The sequence below is a fragment of the Tenrec ecaudatus genome, chromosome 3, assembly GCF_050624435.1.
Source record: "Tenrec ecaudatus isolate mTenEca1 chromosome 3, mTenEca1.hap1, whole genome shotgun sequence".
NCBI lineage: Eukaryota > Metazoa > Chordata > Mammalia > Afrosoricida > Tenrecidae > Tenrec > Tenrec ecaudatus.
In genome coordinates, this window is record NC_134532.1 from 157,284,569 (window position 1) to 157,308,463 (window position 23,895).

At 38.1% G+C, this 23,895-nt stretch overlaps 1 pseudogene; it reads right to left on the reverse strand.

The window, feature by feature from the left end:
* Window positions 1-16,692: 16,692 nt before the first annotated feature.
* LOC142443638 (fascin pseudogene) lies at window positions 16,693-18,161 on the reverse strand (annotated as a pseudogene).
* Between the last annotated feature and the right edge of the window lie 5,734 nt (window positions 18,162-23,895).

The window sequence follows — 23,895 nt, forward strand, 5'->3', positions numbered from 1 at the left end:
TAAATACTTGCAATACTATTTTTTTAAGATATTGATTTACTTCCAAGAGAGTGCTGAGAAAAATATCAGAAAACTGACTTCAGTTCTCTAATTTTGAGGGAAGAAAAATTTGTAACCATAGTTCATAACATAAAGAATAAATCAGTATTTGAAAGAAGATTGCTGACTTAGTCTGAGGTTTGATGATGATGTATAGATGTTTAATTTTAAGTTGTCAAAATCTAGAATTCATATTTGAAGGAAACCACAAATATATAAAAACTCATAAAGATGAAAAACAATCCATTGCTCTATTTTAGAAAAATTTTTAAAATGCTATTTTATTTTTTAAAAATCATTTGGAAGCCTAAATGGTTGGAGAAAAACAGGAAAGGAAAGGTGTATTTTTATTATTTTCCATATAGTTCTACACCAGAGAAGGAAATACGAGATGAATATGATAAACATTTAGAAGGTATGTTGAGGAAAATAATTATAAAATATAATTAAAATAATGAATTTGATTAGTTGGGAAAAAGAAGGGAAGTTGATGAAGTATATTATATAAATCATGATAAGAACATTTGTTTCTCATATTTTATATAGTTTTTCTAATTATTTAGATATTCACATTATACCCTTATGTTTTACTTACTCTCATATCATTTAATTGTATTTATGTTGTTGATATATTTTATCAACTATGAATCTCAAATAAATATGACTCAATTATTGAATTATAATAAAAATGTTCATACTATCATCATCATTTCCTATGAAAATAAGTTATTTATCATAACTAACTGAAAATAAAATTTTTATTCAGATTCAGATAAGTTTTTGGTACATACATATAACGGAATACTAAGTAACAATAAAGTATACCAATCAAAGGCATAAATCTGAATTGAATAGTTAAAGGTTTGTCAGAAGATATCCATTATGATGTGAGCTGGACCTAATTTGATCTCCAAAATTTTGTGTTTTGGGTTTGTATTGTTTTCTTTGGTTTTGGTTTATTCCCATTAGAGTGTCTATCAGAGGCGCTATGTCAATGGAGGCCACCCTCTTAAAGCTGTGTTATACACTCTTCCATTTTTGGGTATATGAAACCCAGGATTGATGAAGTGATAGAGACAGCAGTTGTGCAGTGGTAGTGGTAATGGGGTAAAACGGAGATGATGTCAAGGAGTTCTCTTAGAAAAATTATGTTTGAATTGTGGTAGCAATTTCAGATTCTAATTGATATGTTTGAAATATGGAATGATATAATATATATATTAAACCCCAACTAATTTGCAAAAAGAATAATAATGAATCTGTGAAACACTTTTTGATATGGAGGGAATTGGAAACTAGAAGACACTATGCTAAGTAAAATTAGCCAATCACAAAATGATAAATATTATATGACACAATAGCTAGTTTAAAAATAGCTATCAAGGGATTTTTACATAAAAATTAATAGACTGATGGTTACCAAGATTAGGAGGGGATAAAAGGGAAGAGGAAATAATAAGCTTCAGAGTCGAAGGCTTTAAATTTTGTAAAGGGGATCTGATGCTCAACAAGAAAGAAATGGGCAAAAATGATGGACACATGACCATGGAAAGTTTAACATGGTAGTGGATGCAAAAATGATGGTCTAATCTATAAACCCTGCCTCCTTCACTAGAAAAAGTTCTTCAAAAGAATTCTTAATGTGTCACTAGAGAGGACCAAACTTTTCAGCCTACCTTCTTTGATAGCCTGGAAATAGTGATTTTAAAATGTATATAAAGTTATGGTCTTTATTGTACACTGGTGCATATGGGAGCTGGAGGCACAGGGAGTTCAGGGTGGACGGTACCTTCAGGACCAGGGGTGTGAGGGTCAATGCTGGGAGAGTGGAGGGTGAGTGGGTTGGAAAGGGGAACTGATTACAAGGATCCACATGTGACCTCCTCCCTGGGAGAGGGACGGCAGAGAAGGGGGTGAAGGGAGACTCCGGATAGGGCAAGATATGACAAAATAACAATCTGTGGATTATCAAGGGCTCATGAAGGAGGGGGGAGAGGGGAGGGAGGGGGAAAAAAAGAGGACCTGATGCAGAGGGCTTAAGTGTAAAGCAAATGCTTTGAGAGTGATTAGGGCAAAGAATATACGGATGTTCTTTATACAATTGATGTATGTATATGTGTGGATTGTGATAAGAGTTGTATGAGCCCCTAATAAAATGTAAAAAATGAAAAGAAAATGATTAGAACAAAGAATGTACAGATGTGCGTTATACAATTGATGTATGTATATGTATGGATTGTGATAAGAGTTGTATGAGCCCCTAATGAAATGTTTTTAAAAAATTATGGTCTTTAAAATAAATATATCAGTAAGAACCTGAAGAAAGATCTAGACTGTAGGCCCTCCAAATATATGCAATATTTTTTTTCTGGATAGTGTTTTCTAAACTTAAAGATAGAAGACTTATAGAAACTGACACTACATGGTTTAAAATTACATGAACGCCTTTTATGACTTTTAAATGGTTATTCACCAAGTTGCAATATTTTCAGACAATAACAAAGAGGACTCCAAACTGGGCTGTCTAACAAGAATTATTTTGCCTAATTGCTTGATTACATAGAATTCACAAATGAATTTCTCCCAGATCCTAGTTACATTATGGCCAAAATGTCTACACATTATTGAAAATTTACTGTAAGCAGAGCCATTTATATCTTATGCAAATCCTGCAAGCCTGAAGCTATGATGCTTCTCTTTAAATATGAGGAAGTTCAAGCTAAGTACGGGTAGTGAAAATAGATTCTTGGATGCAAGACACATTCTCTTTAACCTTTACCTCTGATGCCTCACTTAGCGCTGGACCTGGAGCATGACCACAGAGTACCGTGCCTGGGCTGCTTCCCTGAGGGCTTGGTTAACACTAGGCTTCATCTATATGACTGCTCCTTCATGCCTCTGTGAGGATCCCTGCTTCTGCTTCCCTATTCAGCCTTAGAAAATCTGTTTTAATGAATTTATCAGCAATGTGATGTTGATAGGGCTTATGAATTGGGTGAGACTAGGAATAAAAATTAACTATGAGCTAAATATTAAAAATAAAAAACTATCAATATCTCAAATTACATGAAAGGATGCAAGAAGGAAGCTAGACTTAAAAGGGGGAAAAAGTTTAGATTTTCAGAAGTACAGAATAATCTTTTGATTAATAGAAGTCAACTCGCCTGATGTTGTTGCCAGTAGGTGCTCTTGAGTCTCTTCTGACCCACAGTGCTCTCATGTACAAGGGAGCAGAGCACTGCCAGCTCCTGCAAATCCTCCCAGTTGTTTTCTTATTTAAATCAAGCTCATTGTTGCAGCAACTGTGTTAACCCACCTTTTTAGGAACCTTCCTTTTTTTTTTTTTTCACTGACCCTCAACTTTAGGAAACATGATCTCTTATCCTGAGACTGGTCTCTTGACAACATGTCCGTAGCAAGTGGGACAAATTAGTGTCGTCGTCCTCCAAGGAGCATTCTGGCTGTACTTCTTTCGATGACAGATTTGTTTTTTCTTTTAGCACTCATGGTACTTTCAATAATCTTTGCCAGCACTGTAATGCAAATGCCACAATTCTTCTGTCTTCTTTTTGCCTTGACCCACTTTCACATACAAATGAGGCCACTGAAACTACCATGCTTGAGTCAGGCACACCTTAGTCCTCAGAATAGCCCCCATGCTTCTTAATGCTGCAAAAAGATATCATGCAGCAGTTTACCCAAAACCAGTCCTCTTTGGTTGCTTGCCTGCAGCTTCCGTGAGAGCGTGGAGTGTAATCTAAGAAAAAACAAAGCCTTGGCCACTGGTGCCTTTTCTCCATTTATCATGGAAAAATTAACTATTGGTCTACTTGTGAGGATTTGGTTTTCTTCACATAAAATTGTAGTGCAGACTTTAAGCTGTCACCCCCCAATCCTTATCAAAAAGGGCTTCTGCCCCTTAGTTGCAGCAAGCACATTTGTGTTATCTGCTTCTCTCAGGCTTTTAATGATACTCTCTCAAATCCTTATTCTGCATTCTTCTTCATACAATCCACGTTCTCGGGTTATTTTCTCAGCATACAGATGAAATATGTATGGTGGGAGAATACAACCCTGAAGTGCACATTTCCTGATTTTAAACTACGCAATATATCCTTGTTCTGTTCCCATATCTGCCTCTTGATCCATGTACAAGTCCCACATGAGCACAATGAAGTGTTCTGGAAGTCCCATTCATCTCAAGACTATCTATCGGTTGCTATATTCCATTCAGTCAAATGCCTTGGCATAGTCAATAAAATACAAGTAAAGGTCTTTCTAGTATTGTTTCCTTTCAGCCAAGTTCTATATGATAGCTTTAACAGTATCCTTTGATCCATGTTCTTTTTTTAATCGGACTGGAACCTCCGGCTGCTCCCTGTCACTGTTCTGCTGAACTAGTGGTTGGGTGGGAGCACTATGTCAGGCCACATTTCTTTGAAATGGGCACAAATATGGATCTCTTCCAGTCACTGGACAAATGCTGGTTCCAAATTTCCCGGCAGAGTTGAGTAAGTGCTTCTGTAACTTCATCAGCTTGTCGAAACATTTCAATTAGTAGTCCATCCCTTCTTGGAGCCTTGTTTTGTGCAAGTGTTTCCATAGCAGCTGAAATGGAACATTTTCCTGCAGTTCCACTGGTTCTTGCTCATAGGCCACATCCGGGATGGTTGAATGCTGACTTGCTCTTTCTGAGGCAGTGACTCTGTGTATTCTTGCCATCTTCCTTTGATGCTTTTGCAGACTTCAGCATTTCTTCCATAGAATCCTTCAAGATTACTACTTGAAGTTTGAATTTCCTTTTAATTCTTTCAGTCTAAGTTATGCTGAGCATGTTCTATCTTTTTAGCTGTCTAATCAAGGGCTTTGCACATTTCCTTAAATATTTTCCTTTGTCTGCTTGAGCTTCCCTTGGAAGTATATTCTACTCAGTCCTTCAACTCCACTCTTCCTGCCACTTGCCTTAACTACGGCTGATTAAAAGCATGTTTCAGAGTCTCTTCTAATGCCCATTTTGAACTTCTCTTTCTTTCTGGCAGTTTTAATGACCTTTTGCTTTCCTCTTGAATCATGTTCTTGATGTCCTCCCATAGCTCATCAGATCATCTGTCATTGATGTTCAATGCAGCAAAGCTCTTCTGAGATGCTCTCAAAATGCAAGTGGGATAGAGTCAAAACTGATTCCCCTGATTCCCCATGTATAGACCAATCGACAGGCCCTTTTACTTCCCCTCTGGGTGCAATAAATCATTGCAATAGTCAAATAGACCTCAGAGATTTTATTGACAGCTACAGACTTTATTAGCAAAATTAACAGGTAATAAAATTCCTTGATCAGTGTATCCTCTTCCCAGCCGTGCCCACAGGCAGGCCTTCCTCAAGTCTGTGATTTCTGAGCCAAGTGGCTCCTTGGTCAATACCTTCATTTAAGGATCCAAAATATGTCAGTACTGTCAATAAGTACCTAACGCCATTTATATGCCTGCTTGTCATATTATGATGACTTGTGTATTGCTATGATGATAAAGCTCTGTCACTGGTATTTCAAATGCCAGCAGGGTCACCCAAAGTGAACAGACTTCAGAGTAGCTACCAGACTAAGAACAGAGAAGTAAGAAGAACTCCTTTTCTCGCTTCAAAGGCGAAGTCTCCAAAAAGCTGATTTATAGCTCTGAAGCATTTTCAAATACTGAAAATCTATAAACAAAGGAAGCAGAACATTTCAGAAGATACTGCCTGCAGATGAGCCCTCAGCTCTGAGGACACATGGAATGAGATGGAAGAAGGGACGATTTATTGGAGAGGCTGACCATAGTGACGTGGGTCCATAATGATCTTCATGTGGCGATGGGGCACAGTGCCAGGTCAAGAAAAACAAGTGAAAAATATCTTCTAAGGATTGGAACTTGGAATGAACTAAGTAGGAATTTAGAAAATTTTGAAGAGTTAAGAAAATAAATGGAACACAAATAGATTGATATCCTAGGCATTAGTGAGCTGAAATGGGCTGTTATTGGCCATTTTGAATCAGAAAATATTATTATTTACTATGCAAGTAATAACACAATTAAGAGGAATGGCATGACATTTATTGTCAGAAAGGATCTTGCTAAAAAGCATCATGAATTACAATACTATCTGTGATCAGATTACATCTGTCCAACTTCAAGAAAATCCAATCAATATAACTATTATTCAACTTTTTGCACCACCCACAAAATCTTGTGATGAAGAAATTGAAAAATTCTATCCATGACTTCAGTTGGAAATTGATCACACATGCAAGCAAGATGCATTAGTTGTTACTGGTGACTGGAATGCAAAAATTGGAACTACAGAGGAAGGAACAATATTTGGAAAGTATGGACTTAGTGATAGAAATGAAGCTGGATATTGCATGATAGGCTTTGCAAACTAATGACTTACTCCAAGCCAACAACTTTTTCAACAACACAAAAGCCACTCTACTACAGAACTTCTCCAGATGGAATCCACAGAAATCAGATTGATTATATCTGTGCAAAGACACAATGGAGAAGCTCCCTATGAACAGCTGAAACCAGACAAGGAGCTGACTGTGAAACAGATAATCAATTGCTCACACATAAGTTCAAGATAAAGGTGAAGAAAATGAAAACAAGTCCACCGGAGCCCAAATATGGCCTTAAGTATATCCCTCCTGAATCTCAATAGCGTCTCCAGAACAGATGGAAACATTGGACACTAATGAGGGAAGGTCTGAAGAACTGTGGCAAGCCATCAAGACCAGGACTCATGAAGAAAGCAAAAGGTCATTAAAAAGACAATTAAAGCAGGCAAGATCAAAATGGATGTCAGAAGAGATTCTAAATTTTGTTATTAATCATACAGTAGCTAAATAAAAAGGAAGAAGGAAGGAATTCAAGGAACTGAATAAAAAATGTCAAAGAGCAGTTCAAGAAGACAAAGATTAGGACCAAATTCACAAGACCCTGCACTTAGAAAGCCGAAAGAGAAGAACATGGTCCATATAAGTGAAATGGAAAGAACTCAAGCGAGAGGGAAAAAACAAGCCTCGAATTACAATTTTGTGTTTATAAGAAAAATATTGAATGATGCAAGATGTGTCAAGTAAGGTGGAAAGAATAAACAGAGTCACTCTACCAATGAGAACGTGACATTTCAAAATTTCATGAGGTAGAATTTGACCAAGAACCAGTGGAGCAACAGGAAGAAGTTCAAATTGCACTGAATGTATTAGCCAACAACAAGGCTCCAGAAATTGAAGGAACACCCAGTGAACTATCTGATGGGCAGGATATATTTTCATTATTACAAATGGAATTTAATTAAGCATAATAAAAGCATAGTGATTAATCACAAAGCAATATGTAATTATATTGTGAAATATTGATGTGTTTTCTGATGGTCTTAGGTGATCCCAGTGAAAGGGTTGTGCAACCTCCAAAGGGGTTGCTACCCACGGGTTGAGAACTGCTTCTGTATAGAGTTGCTATGAGTCAGAGTCAACATGGTGGCCATGAGATTTGGTTACTCTGTTTCCTAATAATCTTTTAAATAAAACAATAATCTCTATTCACATGTAAGATAATAAATCATATTAGTTAGTTTTAAAAGTTTGCAATAAAATTTGAGATCAAATAATAAATGTGAAATAACAATCCAAATAACTATTGAAATTTCAAAATAATTAAAAAGTGATGATAAGAATTACAAATATATTTTATGCCTTTTGAATCAAGTACTTTTTTCGGTAAATCTGTCATTTATATCATGTACAAGTTCACTGATATTCCTAAGACTGTAATCTAGTATCTACATTGTAATTTAAGAGAATGTTAATTTTTTTCATTTGTTTTTCTTCTGAGGTGATGTTGAATGGACTCTGACTCATAAGAACTTTGTGAGCAACAGGGTGACATAGCACCAATCCCTGTGTTTGCCTCACATTGCTATGTCTGTTCCCATCACTGCAGGCAAGCATGGGATTCACATGCAGGGACTGGTTTCTCCCCATAACACAAGACAAAGTCTCACCTCCTTCAGCTCTAAGGAGGATTCCGACTCTACTTTATCCAAATCACATGCGTTTGCTCTTCTGGCAGTCAAGGGACTTTCTTAATTTTTGCCAACACTATTATTCAAATGAATCCATTTTCTGCTCTCTTCCTTATTACAAGTGTAACTTTCCCATGTAGATGAGGCTGTTGAAAATAACATGGCTCAGATCTGCACACTTTAATCTTCTAAGTGGCATCCTTGCAGTTTAGCACTTTACAGAGGTCTTAAGCAGCACGCATGCCCAGTGGAACATGTCCTTTGATTTCTCAACTGCTACTTCACTGAGCATTGATTATGGATGCAAGTAAAATGAAATCTTTGACTGTGTTATTTTTCTACATTTAGTATGATGGTGTCTATTAGTTCAATTTTTTTGGATTTTTTCATTTATATTTAAGAGTCTGCTCTTCCCAAGTCATGTTTTTGGTATCCACTCACTTAAGGGACTCATCTCCCGACATTATATCTGAAAATACTCTGATTCATTATTTTTTACATGGCTAATTCCTGAAAAGTGGACATTTTATTTCTTCTTTCTATTTGCTTCCTACGGAATATAGAGTCTTCCTTTAATCTGGTACCCTATTCTTCTACATATAGTTCAGCTTCTCTGGTTATCAGCTTAGTATACAGACTGAATAAGAAATATGCTGACAATCAGGTAGAATTAACAAAAGTCCACCCTCCACTGAATGGATGGCTCAAGAAACGGCTCCAGTAAAGTGAGGCCATACTGAGATAGAGACTTTTACAAAGCTGTAAATACTCATTTAGGCCATGATATTTTGAAGACAGTTTCTGGTCTATAACTTGGAAAAAATGTACCCATGTCCCCTTCCCAAAGAAAGGTGAGACAGGAGAATGTGGAAATATTCAAATGTTTTCATTGCTATCATACTTGAGTAAAATTTCCTTGAAGTCTATTTAAAAATAGAGCAGTACATCAACTGAAAACTTCCAGAAATTTAAGCTGGATTATAAAGAGAACTTGGAATTAAAGATCTCATTACTGATATTGAATAGATCTTCCCTGAAAGTAGAGAATACCAGTAATATGTCCATTTGCTTTTTACTGACTATTCAAAGGAATTCGACAGTAAAGAAAATAAGAAATTATGAATTACCTTTTGAATAATATGAATGTCAAAATGCTAAGTTGTGATTATGTGGAAACTTTTCCTAGATCAAGAGACAAATCGTTCAACAGGACAAGAGGACCTTAAATGCTTTAAAAACTGAAAACGCATTCTCCAGGGTTGCATATTTTTCATATTTATGCAATTGGTTTGCTTTAGTGAGGCTAGACTACAGAAAGAAGAATGTGGAAGACTGAAGACAGACCCATTAACAATCTGATATACAGAGATGAAACATCATTATAAACAGAGATTACAGCTGTCAGGGGTGTCATCTTATTTGGATCCACCATCAATGCTCGTGGCAGTAGCAGTCAAGAGAGTAAAGGACTCGCTGCATTAGGCATCCTGCTGCAAAGAACTTCTTTAAAGTGTCGAGGAGCAAAGATGCTACTTTAAGGTCCAAGGTATGACTGATCCAAATCATGTTTTCAATCACTCCATATGTCTGTGAAAGTTGAACATGTAATAAGACCAAAGTAGAATTGATGCATTTGGACTATGGTGTTTGTGGAGAATTTTTAAAGTACTATAGACTGCTAAAAGAACAAATAGATCTGTCTTGGAATAAGTACAGCCGAAATGCTGCTTAGAGGCAAGAACGGCGTGGATTCATTTCACGTACTTTGGGCTAGTTCAGGGAAGACCAGTCCATGGAGAAGTTCACCGTGCTTGGTAAAGTGAAGGGAAAGAGGAAAAGAGCAAAGCTCTCAAGGAGAAGTATGGACGCAATGTCTAAAATATAAGAACCATTGTATGGATGTCACAGGACTGAGGGTGGCTTCATTCTCTTATATGTAAGGTCCCTATGGGTCAAACCTGACTCACCTGCACCCAACAACAACAACATATGCAGAAGACATAACCTTGGTAGTTAAAGCGCTTATTCATGATGATCAAGAATTGTGGTCTTCAGCACTATTGGACAATTTATCAGGATAGAGCAGCATCCGGAGAAGGACATCATGTTCCATAACGTACAGGGTAATTAAGTAGAGGAAGACCCTCAGTGTGATATGTATTTTAGTGCAGCATCTGGCAGTAACTTCTTCTGGTGGATGTAGGGTTGCTATGAGTCACAACTAATTTGATGGAGCAACAAAGAACAATTTCCTGAAATCCTGAGTTTAGGGGACATCCTAAGATTTTAAAATATTAGAATCAATGTTTTTAAAACAGCAAATATTCTGTATAACTGAGTTTAAAGAATTAACAACAAAGATAATCAAAATGTTGTATCTGTCATAAAGTAAGGAACCATAAGATTCAGAGGTTAGTCTTTGATGATATTTGAACAAAAGGCACAAAAACACATGGCTCCTTACTACTTACTTACTTACTATTCCCCACAACTGTATAAGCTTGAAAGAACTTGTAAAAAGAATAAAAGGGTCAAATCATTCAATGTAAACACTTCTGCTAACGTATATTTTAGCCTATACATAATGTCTCCCTTCAAAATCTAATCATGATTATGTATTATAATAACTCATAAATATTTATTGTTTATTGATAATAACCTAAAAAACTAGCAAATGAAAGTTTCCTGGAAAAACACATATACAACTGAGGAAAGAAGATGAAGCAGTGAACTGGAAACTGAACACTTGATTATTTTTTAATATCTTATGATTGAATAGATAAGAGTAATCCATAAGAAAATTAATAAAAGGAGAAATGTGAATGCCACTGCTTCCATACCTTATCAGACATAAAAGAAATTATGTAGAATTTATCTTTCTATCTCTTTTAAACTCTACAAATTAATAGAATGTTTAGTTTTTACTTACCCTTGAAGAACATTGGAAGTTTGGATTCATGAGACCCTATCCCTTTTAAAAAATTAAATTACTAAATAATTGGAAAATGTTAAGTTCAGGCAAAAGTGCAAAACAAATATTTATTATTTTTATTGTGGTTATTTTAACATTACAACAATAATACATCAGGAATCACAATAAAACAGTATAGAAAATGGTGACATAGTCATTCTTATGCCACTCTAAGGAAATCAGATACAACATAATGTGAAATTATTGAAAAGTATCATTAAGATCACATATACATAAACTTTTGTTAATGAGAATTCCAAGATAATTGCAGCAGGGAATTTCCAGAAATTCAAACCCAATTCAGAAGAGGGTGTTAAATAAGAAATATCATTGCTGAGGTTAGATATATCTGGTATGAAAGTAGAGAGTACCAGAAATATATTTGCAGGTGCAAATCATAACAAATTATAGATGATATTGTGAAAATCGGGAATCCTAGAACACTTAGGAAACTTATCCACAGACTCAATTGTCATTTTAACAGAACATGGGAACACTTTTCTGGATAAATTCAAGAAAGATGTGTATCAAATATTCAAAATCAAATTATCAAGTAAAGGTGTGTATTTATTAAATTTGAACATTAAGCATATGATATGACAAGCTGTTTTACATGAAGGAGAACCAGGATTGGAAGACATTTTAATAAAAACCTGTAAAATATAGATGGCCCAAGCATGCTTTCAAAAGCAAAGCTTCCTTGAATAATTTACTAATGTAAAGACTATGCCCGGAAAATAAAATCTGTCACAACCTGACCAATAAGCAACATCAAGAAATTGTCAAAGATTTCAATTTTCTTGAACCCACTATGAAAGCCCAAGAAAGTCATCATTAGTCAAAAAAATCAAAATGTTTTGCATTGGGCATTTTTACAAAAGACCTCTTTTTAAAACTTTAAAGAGCACAGGTGTCATTTTGAAATAAAATCATGCTCTTTCAATGAACTCATAGTTGGACAATGACTAAATAAGACTGTATAGAATTGACACCTTTGAATTAAGGTGGTTGTGAAGAATATTAAATATACCAAGGGCTTCCAGGAAAAGGAATAAATCTATCTTGGAAGAAGGACAAAGAGAATCATCCTTAGAAATCAGGATTATGTGACTTCTTGGTCACATAAGTCGGAGGATTCAGCCCCTAGAAAAGGATGTCATGTTAGATAAACCGGATGGTCCATAGAAAAAGAGGAAGACCGTCAAGAAGATGGAGTGGCACAGTAGGTGCTACAATGGCCTCAAAGAGTTGTGAAGATGGTGCAGGGCTGGCCAGTTTTCATGCTGTTTCACTTAGAATGCTAATTTAAATGGAATCAATTTAGGGTTACCTAACAACAAGAGTGTGGCTGTGAATTTGCCAAAAATAGTTATTGGAATTATGGGGATTATGGAGCTAAAATCTTATTTAGGGAAATAACCAGAAAGAACATTATATCAAATAAGAGATTAAAAGCTATTTAGAAGAGGTCTCAAAACATGTTTTGCTTCTATTATATTTCTACATATGTATGTATATTTATATATATAGTCCCTATCTATCTACCTATCATCTATCTATATAATCAAAGTAGACACAAAAATATAGAGATATATAAAATAAGGGAAAGAACCTTAGATATATAAACTATTTATTCTTTAGCTTGCAGTTAAACTATATATTCATACGTATCTGAGGAGCTTTTACCTGTTAACATGTTACATGATTCTCTTTGGATCCCTAAACGAGCACTGAAATCAGATGACAGCACATTAGCAGTCTGTGGCACCACAGTCCCCTGCTGTCAGGATTGGAAGCGATGCTACTTTTCAACAAAGCAGTGATCCAGTGAGGGGATAAAAGGCATGCATTTCAACCTGCAAAATATGAACTTGAAGTTAATGTCATGCGTTTTCAGTCACTATGCTCTCCAAATACTTTTGCTAGCAAGACTGGAGGTTCGGCTGCTTCTTTCATTTGCCGTTGTAAATGGAAATCACCAACTATCTCATCAGCTCTGTTTAAAGTCCTAATGGAATAATCAAGTGTGAATGGAATAGTTCCCTCTAAGTTGGCTTCACCTTATCAGAGCTGACTTCCACTCTGAAGAATAAATTAGTAATTGGGGCTGGGGAGGCAGGAGGGACTACTATTTTGCTTAATTAATAGAAAGTCTTTATATCACCTAAATTAGCACTGCTGTGACATGCAATTATTTATTACTCTGCAGTATATGTTGAGTTTATGTGTAAGTTAATGTATGATTATGAACAACAAGCCCTATCTCATTTTTATTACTGGAAGATCAAACATATTTTATAAAATTAACATATACACATATATACATGTTTATATTCTTGACAAATGAATTTTTTAAAATTATTTAATTTGATTCTCTTTGTGGTCTACACGCCAAGGAGCAAATTCTTGTTTCCAAAAACTGTCTTGATCTCCTCCCTCTAGGCACTATGAAAGCCAAGAAGACAAGTGAGAGAGGGGACAGGAGCTTTACATCATTTTGAGAAAGTATTCTGTCTAGGTCTTGCATGTGGCATGGAGATAATGAAGGTAAAACTCAAATATGAGTCAGAATTGGGAGGCTTTCAATTCTCAGCTCTTTTTACCTCCTTTCATTTTAAAATGTTAATTCTTTAAGTATCACTATGTATTATTTTTCTTAATATAGGCATTCATCTAGTGAATAGTCAATTAAATGTTGCTATCAGGAATTCTTTTTATATTATTTAAATTTTATGAGTACTTACTAGAAAAGGCAGTATTTATTAACTCATGAATGCTCACCGAGAATTAGGTCCTTAATAATTGCTTTGGCACCACTTTAATGCTATGATTTATATCACACCTTTGGTGTTGCTACTAAGATACAGAGCTGTAGAACTGCAGATTTTTGCATGGTTTTCTAATTGTAGTGAAAAGGTGAACACATATTAAATTGTCAGTCATGTGTATGGCTAATTAAGCCCTGTTCATTTTTTAGATTTCAGTTTAAACGTCATTCCAGAAAAACATGTCCTGCCTTCCAGGATGAAGTCAGAGGTTTCCCTTATAATCTCTGAACACTGTGCACCTTTCTTCATTTCTGAGTACTTTGGAAAATTTATATATTATTCACAAGAGCAATTGAACAACTCAGTCTCTAATTATATTGATTGAAGCCATCAGTAATATTCCCCACTAACCAGTCTCCACTCTACCAGTTTTCATGGCCCACATAAGGATTCAGTAAATAATGCCTTTATGAAAAAATAAATAAATGAATTGATCGATCTAAAGATTTTTATGGAATTTGTGACAATGCAGGAGAAAGGTAGGAGAAAGGTAAAGTGAAACCAATTGCATTGCACCATTCCCTGAGTGACACAAATGCTTAAGCACTCACTACTAATGGGAAGATGGGTGTTTCTAACTCACTTGGGGGGCCTCTGAAGAAAGGCTTGGTGATCTACCTCGGAAAGATCACAGCCAATGAAAATCTCATTGAAACACAGTTTTACTCTGATACATAAGGGATCCCCAACATAACCTTGACCTTGGCTTGAGGGCAACTCGGTTTGTGTTTCTAATTTTTATCTGGAACAAATAAATTGTATGATAAAATAATGAGTCAGTTTGGTAAGTATCTAGTAGTCTACAAACTCAGTGAAGAGAATTGTATCTTGAATTATTTCTCTTTGGCGACAGCGCACATCCTTTCTCAATCTTATTCTTTTGGTCTTCTGCCCAAACTCAGCTAACTATTTTTTCATCCTAATACAACTATTATTTTCCATTTGAAGTCCCACTCTAGAAAATAATTAACTTCGGGTTGAAAATTTGGCACCTCTTCATCAATTTTCGAAACAAAGATTAAAAATTTTTTTAAAATTAAAAACCACCAAACTCACTGCGATTGAGTCAATGCCAATCTATAGCAACACTAAAGGACAGTGTAGAATTACCCCTTTGAGTTTCTGAGACTGTAACTCTTGAGGGGTATAAAGTCTGATCATCCTCCTGTGGAGTTGATGGAAGTTTTGAATTGTTGAGCTTCTGAATTGCAGTCCAACTTGTAACCACTACACCTCCAGAACTCCTTCAAACTAAAGGAGTGGGGAGGATGATATTGTACCACGGTAAAATATGTGGAAAGGAGGTGAGTTGAGGCAGTACTTGAATTCTTATCTCTAGCCTTGTTAGCATGTAGTAAATGTTTTCCATGAAGATAATTAGAGAAAAGAATGAGGAATAATCTCGAAGACTTGCAGCATCTTCGGAGCAGACTATCACTGGAGATTATTAGGTTCACTTCTCCCAGGTGAACTAAAGCCAAAGCTACTTATGTGTGTTATGAATCTTTTCCTAGCACCAACTCAAATGCTTTGGTGATTTTTCTACAGAATGCTATTCCATGTATTTTCCTTTCTTGTCCTGCTGGGAAATAATTTAAATAGTTGAAGAAATTAATTTAATTTTTTAACTTCAATGAGAGTTTTGTAGAGTTCTTTAATATGCTGTGTTCTTTGTATATGAATTATACTTTTAAGTATGACATAGATATTCTTATTCAGGAATTATTTATATTTCCCCCCAAAGAAGTTGGTATTAAAATAATCATTATGCAATGTAATCTAGTATTTATTTATATTATTATGCTTTTCACAAAATATGCTAAAAAGTCAAATGATATAAATAAAGATGATAATATGGGTTATCCTAGTACTTTAAGTTTAAAATCTAACTGGTTTGAATAACTATACTCTTTTTTTTTTTTTGGACTTAATGTTTTATTCTTTTTCCAGTTTGAAGCTACTATCATGGGCGCTGAGAGATACAAATGACTTAACAAACAATAAAAGACCAAGACACCCAGAGTGAAATGCAGGGCAGACAAACCAGCAGTGGGAGGGGCTGGCAAGGCAGTGTGGGGCTGGGAGACCAGAAGGTTCCAGAAGATTTCAGTCATAAGTTTAGAGCACCGATCCTGCTGCAGGGCTCTGGCCCTGTGGGGGGAGGGCAGCCAGCACCACCAGGTGGGTCACAGGCAGAGGCCAGAAGCGAGCCCCTTAGAGAGGTGGAGGCCAGAAGCTCTGAACTAGGGGTGCCCATCTGCCCCCCCATCAGCTGCAGCGGTCCCCTTTGGGACTACATGCCTGCCAGGGGCGCCACCAGCAATAAACTTTAAAAAAAAATACTGATTTGATCATTTTCTGCTTCCAGTCAGGGCAGGGAGGGTGAAGACTAGACTCGAGGTTGGAGGAGGTGATCCCACAACGTGCAGTGGGCAGAGCTGGTCCTCTGTACTAAGGAACTCAGAACAATCCACCCCCATCCCGAGGGATGGGAGTGGGGCAGGGGAATCCCACCACGGACCCCCCATTCCTCATGGCTGTTTCAGGGCAATAAGGCTCAGAGTAGACTGGGGTCACAAGAGAGTGTGCCAGCCTTGCAGGGGCAGAGGACCCAACCATGCTGCTTGCGCAGTGACCGAGCACATCCACTGAGCCTTCTGAGAGGCGGGCTTGGGGGTCGTGGGGGAGGGGCACCGTTTTCTCTGGGGTTTCCAGTTTGAAAGGCAAGGGGCTCCACACCAGCTCAGAGCCCACCTAGAGAAGGAAGTTAGCAGGGGCACAGTGATGATGGGGGGACGGGGACACCTAGTATTCCCAGAGCGTGGCAGGGTCAATGGTCTCTGCGGATGCCTTCAGGACCCCTGCGTGGTCGCCCTTCAGGTAGTGCCCGCCCACCCTGATGGCCACCTTGTTGTAGTCACAGAACTCAAAGAAGAAGTCCACGGGGGTGTCGCTGCTGCTGGTGACCGAGGAGTCGCTGCCTACCATCCAACACTTGCCTGTGGAGTCTCGGATGTTGTAGGCGCCGTTGTTGAACTCCAGCTGAGAGACGTTGTAGCTGGAGCGGTTGGCGTCCAGGGTGCCGGTGACCTTGCGGCAGCCGATAAAGCCACGTTCCCCTCTCAGGACGATAATCGGCCGGTTGATGAGCTTCATGAGGAAGAGCTCCGAGTCGCCTGCGGTCTCTACCGAGGCCGACAGCTGCCCATTCTTCCTGGCTGTCACAAATTTGCCATTGGACGCGCGCAGAGTGATGCGATGATCACACCACTCAATGTCAAAGTAGGAGCTGGCATTCTTGGTGGAGGCAGTTGACCGCACGGCCCCAGTCGCCGTCAGCGTCCAGTACTTGCCCGTGTGGGTGCGGAAGGCGCACTTTTTGGTGTCGCAGTCAGTCTCCAGCTGAAAGGTCTCCTGGTCGGTCTCTTCGTCCTGATTGGCCGACAGGTCCATGCCCTGGCGCATGGACTCGTTCCTCTCATTGGCCGCCTGCAGGAAGACCTGGGCGCAGCTCTGCTCCAGCTCAAAGAGCTCGTCCTTACCCACCTTGGTGGCCTTGCCCGCCTTGAGAGTGCCGCTGGGCCCCGACAACCAGGCCACCTTGCCCGAGCGGAACTCGAACGTGTAGTCGGTGACCGGCTCGGGCCGCGCCACCAGCCGCCCTTCATGGCGCAGGAAGCTGGTGATCGGCCGTGTGCACGCTGTAGCGCTGGTCCTAGAAGGCCAGCGTGAGGAGCGAGTCGATGCCCCGGGGCACCTTGCGGTCCACGGCGATCTCGTCGGGCAGCCGTGCGCTCAGGTACACGTAGCGCTTGCAGGTCGGCCTGTAGATGTTGACCTGCGGGTGCATGGCGATGTGCATGCTCCACTTCTTGGCTGGCGACACGCTCTGCGCGAAGCACGACAGGCGGTCCTCGGTGCCGAAGAAGTAGCGCCGGTGCGCTTCGGACTGCAGGGACCATCGGCTGTCGTCGTGCACCACGATCAGAAAGCGGCAGTCGGCCTCGGGCACCTAGTGCTCCCAGGTCACGTTGCGGTCCTTGTCAGCTGCCAGGTAGCGGCCCAGGTGGCTGCGCCGCACAAGGCCGCGCTGCCCGCCTCGCCTCGTCGGGGCGGCGGCTCCAGCGTCCAGATCTGTTCTTCTTCAGGCTGCTGGCTGATGCGTTCACCTTGAAGTTGAAGGCCTCGGCTGTCAGGTACTTGTTGCCATAGTTGATGAGGCCGAACTGGATCTGCACCGCCTCGGCGGTGCCCCTGGCAGGCATGGTGACGGCGGGGCGGGCGGTCCCGGGCGCTGACTTCTTTGTTCGCTGACGGCCGGGAGCACCAGCTGCAGCGCTCCACGAATAACTATACTCTTTAATGGGATTTAGCTATTCATATATTTTGATAATGGGTTTATATTTTCTTTTTTAAAAGGATAAAATAAAATCCATTGCAATCAATTTTGAATCTTCACTAATTTCACCTTAAATACTAGTAGGTTAAAACTAACCTAATGAATTTTGTGCCTATCTTTTGAATTGAACATAATTATTATTATGCTTTGACATTCCACAAAATACTTAAACATCTTCATACAAATGTATAACAGCTATCTTTAAGACCACCATTTTATAGAGCTACAATCATCTACTTTCTATGATTCTGCTTTTATTAACATTATTGTTTGTAAAGTCATATAGGGTCACTATGAGTGAGAATTAAGTAAATGTCAGGGGGAAAACATGCATATATACATGTAACTTTATAAGCAATAGACACATACATTTGGATTACATATATACATTCATATGTTCTTTGTATCCATCTACTTAACTAGAATATGTTTTCTGTCTTTATATAATTTAAAGGAAATATATAAAGCTGATAATTCTTGTGGTTTTCTTTTAGTCAACTTCTTTCTTGGTTAATTATTTACTTTTCCCTTATTCTTTTTTTAAAAGTCTTGGGTTGAATTCTTCATTTATTGGTATTCAACATATTTTCAGAATATGAAAATTTTCATTAATTATTTAATCTTCATGACTTGGAATTTTTAATAACAAAGGTATGTTAATCTGTTACATGTAACTTTATTTTTCCTTTGATGAAAAGGTAATTTTTCTGGTTCACCGATCTCCTAAGTTTATCATATTTCATTTTACTTATATCGTGTTTTATCACATTGTTGTTAAGCTAACCCAATCATAATATTAACATTATAATTAAATAAATATAATTGTGTTCAAGTACACCTGCACACATATGTTGCTTGGCCAACTACATGACAATTTTTTATCATATTTGTATGCACTTTAGGGAAATGTTCACATTTACAGGGTGTGGCATCCATGTGATAGTTCTCATTCTCATGTTGATCTGGAAGTTTTATTTTCCTACTTTATGTTCATGACAGTAGACAACTCTTCCCTTTTATTACAAACATATAAAGGGCTTAACTTCTTCCTATAAAACATTTATTTCTGATGTGAACTTCTATTCCACTCTCCAAAATGTTATATCTGATGTTATTGTTAATATTATTCCACTTTTGTTTACAAGTTATTTGAGAATTACATCGTGCACTATAAAATACATCATTGAACATTATAAGAATAGCATAATATTGCCAAAAGCTATTCTCACTATAATCTAGAATATTGCTTATATCTTACCTGTACATGATACAGGAGCTCATTCAACATGTATAAATCAATAATGTAAATACTATTACTAGCAACCTTAATAAAGTTGGGAAAACATGTTGTAACATTTTCTTTCATTTTCTCCCACATATAGCCCCCTTATATTAAATCCTTTTTCATATATGGGAATAAAGAAAGAAGAAATAGAGTAAATTTCCAAAGTAACTTTTAGTTACATGGAAGGGATTCTTTTCTATTATTTTTGCTATTAATAAATTCATTATAGCACAGAAAATATAAAATTTACTACAGATTTTAAAGCTGTTATTGATTAATCTTTTCCACTGAGCATTAAATCCCTCTATAAAGATTCAAAAAGTTGGTCTTGGATTCTAAAAAAGGCACATTACAAAGCTGTATGTCCTGAAATGAAGGTGCAGAGAAGGGGCTATTACTATATTAACTATTGTGTTGGCTGCATAGGGTTACTATGAAATGTCTCTGTTTATTAACTAAGAAATAAAAAGCAACATACCTCAAAGACAAATAAACAAAAACCAGCAGCATACCTCAGTTTGATAGGCTATTTCTCACCTGGTAAACATGTCCTGCCTTTATGTGGCTAGTGAATAATCCTTGAATTTACCAATGAACTTTAGTTTCCTTCAAGATGAATGGTCTCAGAGCTTACATTGTGAACACCTGGGTAGCAGAAGGCTCTGGATGACAGTGGAAGCCGCAAATCCATTTGTAGGGTCCACACATGTATTAAGCCTCCACTGAATACCCTCTTATCATAGTTGAGGGATATGAATAGTCTCCTTATCAGACAGAGAACATTGCAAAGTTAATTATAGCAGATAGTTAGGTTAACGTGTAATATCTTTTCATTTGACCTTCCATTTTTACCCATCTTAGAGGTGTTTCAGTTAAAACAAACAAACAAAAAAAGTGAAGGGAAAATACAAATGGATGAAATCCCTGGCGAATCCTCTCTGAGCATGGACCCAGGGTGTGAGGAGCCTTACTACCATACAGAATGCATTGAAAGGGGATTGCTGCAGCTGAAGATAGGTTAAAATTAGGCGCTGATCATTTTTAAAATTTATTTATTAAAAGATCATTCTATGGGGGACTCTTACAACTCTTGTTACAATCCACACATAGCTTGCTTCAAGAAAATTTGTACAGATGTTGCCTTCATTCTTTTCGAGACATTTACCATATATACTCGTATATAAGCCGAGTTTTTCAGCACATTGTGATTGGTTCCCCCTTTCTCCTTCCTCTTCCCCTCTTCCCCCTACCCTTCTGGCATCACTGTCCCCACTCCTGTTCCTGGATTCTGTGTGTCGTGAACCCCCATCTCTTAGGTATTCCTGTGTATATGTTCTGGTCTAGTCTTAATTGAGAAGCAGCACTGGGTCCTGGTAGTAGAGGGTGAGGAAGCCTCAAGGAACCATGAGACTTTCTCTCAATTACTTTGGACCAGCTGTCAGGAGAGACATCCCAACAAATAAACAGAATGTTTGTAAAGTAAAAGAGTACAAAAAAAGAGGAAGACTCTCAATTAGATGGATTGACTCAGTGTGCTGGAATGTAGCAATAATTGTGCAGGACCAAACATTATTGTAGCTGGATCATGGAAGAATTTCCATAAAAAACCTTGGAATCTCATCTTGCAAATCACTCTCATGCCCCATGAATGTGGCACAAAGATTATTTTTGTGTCATCTCAAAGCATACACAAGTCTCTTGCTTCCATGATCAAAAAGTCAAAATTCTGCTCATTTGGGTCAGCCTTTTCAGAGGAATTTAGTGTGTTTCATCGATGCTTTACTGCACCCTGATTGATTCATCCCTTCCCTGTGACCCCTCTCATAGAGGGATTGCTTTATTTTCTACAGATGGGCTTTGGATCTCTACTCCAATCCCCCTCATTCTCAACAGTACATTTTGATTGTTTGTTTGTTATGTGTCTTCTGATGCCTATTACCCGGGTCCAATGACTCCTCATGATCGCACTGATGGTTTGTTTCTTCCATGTGGACTCGTTGCTTCTCTGCTGAACGGTGTCTTATATAACTTAAAGCCTTTAAGATCCCAGATGCTATATATCTTTTTTCTTCACCATATTTACTTGTTTTTAGAGATTGTGTTGGGAAGGTGAACATCTCAGACTGTCGATTTGTTAGAACAAGTGTTCTTGTATTGAGAGAGAGTATGAGCAGAGGCCCGAAGTCCGTCCCCTACATCAGAGGGGGTATTGCAATATAAATACATGTGCATAGGCCAATAGGCCAATACCCTTATGTCGCTTATGATCTATTTAAATTAGTTCTAGCTTGTAATGTTTTCTGCTTTCTTTTTTATTGTAGTTTTTATCTGTCTCATTTTGTTATTGTTTTGTTTTTTGTTTTGGGTTTTTGGTTTGTTTTGTTTTGTTTTGGTGTGTGTGTTTTAAAAGATTTTTTTCTGTATATTAAATCCAGGACAGGTAAATCTATAGAAGCAGTAACTGAATTATTGTACATAGTTGAGTATAAGTGAATTTTTCAGCATATTTTAATGAAGTTTTCATGGAAAAATTAAGTGTCTCAGCTGATATTCAGGTTGACTTGGGGATATGACAGGGGAGGTTAGTGAGAAATGGGGAGTTAATAATGATGAGCAGAATAATGAAGAAAATACCCTAAAACTGATTGTTGGGAGGTTTGTACAATTCTTCTTGATGCGATTGAACTATGGAATTGTATGATACATGAATTACATGCTAATAAAATTGTTGGAATATTTACCCTCTATCATCCTTATATATCTATGTGCTTACAACTAGTATTTGCTATTTTGGAAGTAAACAAAAATATTGTAAAATAAACTTTTACAACTCATATTCATTTTTAATGAGTTTCTGTTTTAAAATGTTGAGTTTTTAGGTGAATTGATGCATGTAAGCTGTGGTGCTGGCAGGGAGCATTGAACGTGCTATGGACTGCTGAGAGCACAAACAAATGTTTCTTGGAAGAATTATGACCAGAGTGTTCCCCAGAGGCAAGGTTTGTGCTACTTGATCTTATGTTCCTTGACGATATTACCAGAAGAGACCAGGCCCTAGAGAAGGCCATGGAACTTCAGCAAAAGAGAGAATGGTCATCGGGGAGATAGATTGACAAAGGGTATGCAACAATGGCTTCAGACATAGGAGCAATTGTGAAGATGGTGTAGGACCATTCAGTGTTTTTTTCTGCTGTTCAAAAGGTCACAATGAGTTAGAACCAAACCAATGGCATCTAACAACAACAAAAGGGGCATTTACAAATTTTATGGAACTGAAATGTTAAGTACTTTTGCATGCAATATTGTTTCTCAACCATGTGAGCAGGAACACTTCTTTTAGGTCATTAGTCTCTCAGACATGCAGCCTCTTAGCCACTGTGTTATAAAACTCCTTCAACGTTTAAAGGACACCTCATGTGGGAAGGAAGTCAAAATTTACAGAGGAAAATTTCCAAATGCAAATAGAGTTGATCAGACTTCTGGGAAGATGGAGACTGAGTAACACATCCAAGAGGGACTCTGCAGAAATCAGCCCAGGAGAATTACTAAGAGGGAATTCAACACTGCTGGATTGCAGGAGGAGCATCATAAAGAAAAGTAGGCACAGATCCACAAGGTTTTGAAAGGCTGGGGACTTTTGGCTTACCACAGTGGAAGCCAATTAGGGCTTCACTATAGCCCTGTCACTGTTTTGTCCAGAGCTGGGGTTCATTTGGACACAGCCCAGGAGCTTCGTCTCAACAGAGCCACAGCTTGCTGCCACCTCAGGGCATTATTAACCCCCTATAAACACAAAGGAAGGGATTGGGGCTCAGATATATTGTTACTTTTATCCCTCAATTCTATCTATCTCTCCACAGTCTCAGCAGGATTAGTTTTTTTTTTCTCTTCTTTGTCTCTTCCCTGTTCTCTCACACTTCACTGCCTACCTCCAGACCACTCTCCTTAGCCTCATTTATACCTGGACCACAACAAGTTAGGTTAGCTCCACATTGTGCAGTGTACCCTGAGACTGAGGCTGTGGAAAGCCTGGCTGACCTCGACCAGGGGATACTCTGCTCAACTACTTAGCAGGGAATTCCTGCCTGTGTGGCTGGGAGGGCTCTTACATTTCCTCTTGTTGTCCAATGTGACTGAGGAAACTTTCTCCTGACTGCCATAGTGCCTCACACAGCATAAGGCAACTCAGCCAACACTCATCAATGTTACAAGAAGCTGCAGGAACCTTTGCCCAACCTCTGCAGTGATCTATTTGGCCAGAGTAATTGTGCCCACCATTTGCTGTGTTCTACACCAAAGCAGGCACCCCATCAAC